The 5,766-nt window shown below is 44.8% G+C and overlaps 1 protein-coding gene and 1 pseudogene across 2 annotated transcripts in view; both read left to right on the forward strand.

Moving 5' to 3' along the window:
- Positions 1 to 5,766, forward strand: part of KLF12 (Kruppel like factor 12) — a 728,313-nt gene that overhangs the window by 340,500 nt on the left and 382,047 nt on the right. The gene's annotated exons all lie outside the window — the stretch shown is intronic.
- Positions 4,653 to 5,402, forward strand: LOC101642899 (annotated as a pseudogene).

Consider the following 5,766-nt stretch of genomic DNA (forward strand, 5'->3'; position numbering starts at 1 on the left):
TTGATCTGGGTGGAGTGAAGCTTTCATAGAACGCATTTTTCCCACTAGGTGAGCATCAAGCAACTCTCTCTTGAGTTAGTCTACCCAGTGGTGTTGCCTGGAAAGGTTCTCTCTGGTCACAGTGAATTTTTTTGTAAAAGCAGTTTCACTCAAACCTCATTTTTCTGTGATGACAGATTTGTTTATTTATTTTGTGAAGGCTGATTTAAGAGGACAGTGAGTGGATGTGAAATTTTGTTTTCCACTTGGGGGCAGAGGGTTGGAATGCCGCAGACTGTTGTCATGTTGAACACAGCTTACAAGGACAGCGCTACGGGAAAAACTCAAGTGGACGAGTGGTTTTCTAATTTCAAAAACGGTGAAATGTCCATTGATGGCAAACCTCGTTCTAGGCTGCTGTCAACTTCCCGAATGGATGAAAATATCAACTCATAGTGCATTTGGAGTTTGTCCAGCAGGTCAGACTATTAATCAAGTTTTCTATTTAGAGGTTCTGAAAAGATTGCATAACAGTGTGCGACAAAAAAGGCCTGATTTGTGACAGATGAGGGATTGGTTTTGCCATCACAACAACACACCTGCTAATGCAGCCATCTCAGTGCACCAGTTTTTGGCAAAAAACAGCATGCGTCTCTTCCCCCAGCACCTGACTCACTTGACCTCGCTTTGTGCAACTTCTTTTTGTTTCCGTGAGTGCAGAGGAACATGAAAGGACAGCTGTTTGAAGACATAGAAGAGATGAAGACAAAAATGAGGGAGGTGCTGTCAGCTATCCAAACAGATGAGTTTGAAAATTTTTTGCAAGAATGGAATCACAGATTTGACAAATATATTAATTGTAATGGAGAGTACTTTGAAGGCGAGAGTTGTTTTGTAAAAAAACAAACCAACCAAATGCATAACTTTGAAAAAAGCTGGGTTTGGTGGGGTGGTGCCCCCTCGTATATCCTGTTTATCATCTGTGTACATGTAGCAACACACACACACACACACACACACACACACCTCTTGATTCAGCAAAATGATTTTTTTTTTCAGTATGGCAAAATGATATGTATTCCTTTTTTCTCCTACTAGGAACATACTTGAAAATGTGTGTGTTCACAGTTGTACCAATTACTAAGTGGCAAATGCAGGTTCGACACCATGATAAGTGTGCCATGTTGTCAGATGTTCAGAGACATTCTGTAAATTCATGCTTATAGAATTACTTTGTAAGGGCAGTGTAACTGGCATTCAACATGCATTTTCCCTTGACCACTGGGCTTGCATTTGTGAGGGGTGAGGAGCTCAGGCTGCACAGTGGTTAGCTACTAACCAGGATATTGGTGGTTCAAACCACCCAATCACTCTGCAGGAGCAAAATGTGGCTGTCTGAATCTATAATGAATTGTGACCTTGACAACCCTGTGGGATTCAGTTCCACTCTGTCCTGTAGGGTTACTGTGAGTTGCAATTTGACTCGATGGTAAGCTCTTTGTTTCTGTTGCTGTTAGGAGTGGAGGGTGAGTGATCAGTTCTACAGAGGCCCGTTCCTCTTTCGCCCTGGGGAGAATATAATACTTTCAGCATATGATAATCCTATCTATTACAGTAATGTCTTCAGATGAATTTTTCGGAGAGGCCATTGGCTACAGCGGAGCAGCTACAGCATGGCCATGAGAGGCTGGGGATTAGAACAGGAGCTCCGATGCATTGATGGTACCTTAAAGTCTCTTCCCAGCTTAAGCTTTAGGGACACTTCACATAGCCTGCTCTCTGTTTTAAGGTTTCCATGCTGGAAATAAGCTGCAGCCTGTTCATTATCAACATCTGATGTTCTGCCATGGTTTCTCACTGCCCTTTTTCCAATAACGAGAAGTGTGTTTCGGTATACAAGTGTGTTTTCAGTGCACACATTGGGGCCCACGTGGAGAGTTTCACAAAGTCCATGAAAAAATTCCATGTCTTTCAATTCCTTTTTTAAAAAAAGATCCGTGTATATTATGTATGCATATAGACAGATATACATATATCCAAAAGTGTAGAATGATAATTTTCCCAGTGAATAGGAGGGAACAATAAAAGGCCGGAAAACAGTATCTCTCCACTGGGCCTGCACTGCTGTTTTTCTGTGCCGATGACTCCATTCTTTTTCACTCCCTTGGTGATGGAGTAGAATTATCCCATTGGGTTTCCTAGGTCGTCACCTTTTGGAGTGTAGTTTACCAGGTCTTTTCTCCCAGGGAGCCACTGGGGGGTTCAAACTACTGACCTTTTGGTTAAGAGGCAAATGTTTAACCACCGGACTGAATAGGCTCTTTTGAAATGCATGAGGGGGATTTAAAATATCCCACTGAGCAGTCTTCACTCCTGAATGATCACAAGAACATCTCCTGTGATTGGCACTCAGACATCAGTGGGTGCAGAAAGCTGTCTAGTGAGCAGCAAGGGTCAAGAATCACTGTTGTGGATGGTGGCAGGTGCATTCACGCGGACCTTACATACAGCTGCATGAAATACTTCCTGATCCTGTACTGCTCTCAAAATTATGAGGTTTCAGCCCCTTGTTGAAGCCACTGGGTCAATCCCACCCCTTCCTTTTTTTTCTCCCTCCCCTCTACTTTACCAAGCATGATGCCCTTTTCCTGAGACAGATCTCACTACTGGTAACAAATGTCAGGCCCCACACTAATCTAAATTAATCGAAATCTCTGACGATGGGCGCCTGAGCCTTGAAAAGCTGTCCCTTGAGATGCCGAGGATGAAAATGAACACTCTCAAACAATGAGAAGGAGGTTCAGAAAGTTCAGGGAAAAGTTCCATTATCTTTTCATTCCATTTCTCTTAGACTTCTTGAAGCCCTCTCACAGAGCCCCAATTCTGCTTTTAGGATTTCTTTCTTCCTTAATATTCATATCCTTCTTCAGGAATTGGTCTTGGAAAATGTGCCAGAAGTACCTGAGAAGAATTCTCACTATTCTAGCTTCTGAGGAGCCATTCAGGGGCCACACTTCCTTAATATGTTCATCTGGGTACATAAGAGAAACAAATCCATGGACACACATATGTGTATTAGAAAGAGATTTATATACAAGAGCAATTGAACATTGAGAAAACATCCCAGCCCAGTCCAGATCAAGTCCATAAGTCCAATATTAGCCCATGTGTCTGATACCAACATATAAAGTCCTCTTCAGACTCACGAAACACATGCAGTGACGCTGAATGTAGAACATTACAGGCCAGTGAGTAGAAAGTGTTTGGATCCAGTGGCATTGGTAACATCTCAGCACTATCAGGGGTCTCTGCATGGCTCTCTGCACACAGAGCTGCATCAGGATGGGTCCATGTGTCTTGTCAGCTGCTATGTCTTCAAGGATGTGTTAAGAGAGAGAGGTGTCTCCTGCCTCCAAGGAGGAAGTACCGGATATCCCAGAATTCTCAGGAGAAAGCCAAGTCCACACAGAGGCCTCATTGACTATGATAAGATTGATAAGCTGGACTCCCCCCCTACACTCTTAATCCTCAAATTGACAAAACAATTATATATCTACCACACTTAGAGACAGATAGCTTGTTCTTCAGGCAGTCCTTGGCATACCTATATTCTTCACCCATACCATATTCAAATGCATCACTTTCCCCCAGTCTCCCGTATACATTGTTCAGTTTTCACATGCATATGAGATGATGTAATAAAAAAAAACATGGCTGGCTTAGGTAGGCCCTTTTTACTCAAAGTGGCACTTTTGCTCTCCCGAGGGCTTCCTAGTACATTTTTCTCCTGCAAAATGAGGAGGCCTTGAGGCTTACTGGTTAAGAGCAAGCCTTCACTGTGGATTACCACTCAATATCAAGAAAACACAAATCTTCACAACTGGATCAATAGAGACAACATCGTGATACACAGAGAAAAGATGGAAGGTGTCAAGCTGTCCTTTGACCTCGGTCTACAAGCAGTGCCCATGGAAGCAACAGTTAAGAAATCCAACTTGGAATTTTTTGGTGCAAGATTTCCACTTTGCACTGTGATTGGGATAAATCTGTGGTGTGCCGTAAAAGGAATCTGTGAACCCAAGTCCCTGATCATACATATTTCCTTGATGTAAGAAGGATCGTCGAAGTAGTAATGTGAGCTGATGGCATATTTAAAACACCTAAGGGAACTTACACACAGGCAGACTCCTGCGGATCTCTTTCGTATCGAAGGCTTGGAAGGAACACCAGTGTACTGATTTTCATGGTGTGCTGTTTTCGTTGGCAGAAGTGCATGTTCTGCTGGCTTAGGGATCACAGTCTCCCCCATTGTTTTCCTGGGTTTCTAAACTCCCCTGCTGATGTGGTGGCCTGAGACCTGCCGCATAGCTAGCCGGAACATTGTGAAGACTTTGTCTTGACTACATGCACGTCTACTAAGCACTCTTGCGTGATATTGTTGAATCTTCATAACAGTCCTTGAGGAAGACCGTGTCACGTTGATTTTATTGGTGAGAGATTGCTATTGACCAGTGTGTTTGGGATAAATCATTGGCATGCCGATACGGGAATTTCTGAATAGAACTCCAGCTTTTACATATTTCCCAATCTCTTGGGTGTATGAAGGATTTCAAATGAGTAAAGTGCAGTCCTGGCGTTAGAAGAGATGTACTGCCATTCACTTCGCAGGGAAGATGGCGTCGGACAGTGGGACGAAAAACTTGGACTTTCACCGAAAGTGGGACAAAGATGAATATGAGACGCTCGCCGAGAAGAGGCTCGTGGAAGAGAGACAAGAAGGCTGGAAAACCAGCGCAGCCCGTCAAGCGGGAACTGTTGCGGCACAGGGACTGTAAGGTGGACCTGGAATCCAAGCTTGGGAAGACAATTATCATTACCAAGACACCCCACAGTCTGAGATGGGAGGGTATCACTGCAGTTTCTGTGATTGTGTGGTGAGGGGCTCCATCCACTTTCGGATCACATCAATGGAAAGAAACATCAGCGACCCCTGGGCATATTTGGCGAGTAGACCGTTCAACCCTAGATCCCGTGAAGAAACGCTTTGAAATCAACAGGAAGATGGAAGAGAAACAGAAGATGGTGATTTCGAGGAAAGGATGAAGGAGCTCAGAGAAGAGGAGGAAAAGGCAAGCCTACAGGAAAGAGAAACGGAGGAGGAGAAAGGGAGGGCTGAGCAGGACTTGACATTGGAGCAGGAGGAGGAGAGGGCAGCTGTGAGGGGCTTCTCTGGCTTTGGTTCTACCTTAGAAGCGTTATTAAGGCTTTCTATGCTTGGCTCTCTGCTGGGCCTCATTTTGTATGCGTGGAGGCCATTTCTTTTGGGGACACTTGGGGAAAGTCCCTGTGAGGGGCCAGGGCTGGAGAGTGGATGTTTCTGGTTTCTTTTCCTCTTGGGAGAGGGCACAAGACAACAGAGGTAACGCTGTGTGTGGCACATTGCTTCTTCCTCAGAATATCACTGGAGCCACAGGACTTCTGCCCATCTGAATTCCCAGTGAAGGAAGCCTCTCCCTCAGTGGCTGTTTTCCCAAACTCCCCCTGCATCTCCCCTTCCTCATCTACTCAGCCCCATGGTCTGAGCATCCTGTGTTTGTGTTCTGCCATTGTTTGAATTTTGACTTTTGCTCAGCCTGCAGCAGAAGGGTGCTCTGAGTCCTCCAGTTTCCAGTTGATGACATGTCCTTGGACAGCCTGGACCCTCTCCCCTCCTGCCCTGCGGTTCTTTAGCTGCTTGTGCATGCACGTGTACTTCTGCTTGGGTCTGTGGTATGTGTGAGTGTGTGT

The sequence above is a fragment of the Echinops telfairi genome, unplaced genomic scaffold (assembly GCF_000313985.2).
Source record: "Echinops telfairi isolate 266 unplaced genomic scaffold, ASM31398v2 ScPeMD7_11;HRSCAF=52, whole genome shotgun sequence".
NCBI classification, from domain to species: Eukaryota; Metazoa; Chordata; class Mammalia; order Afrosoricida; family Tenrecidae; genus Echinops; species Echinops telfairi.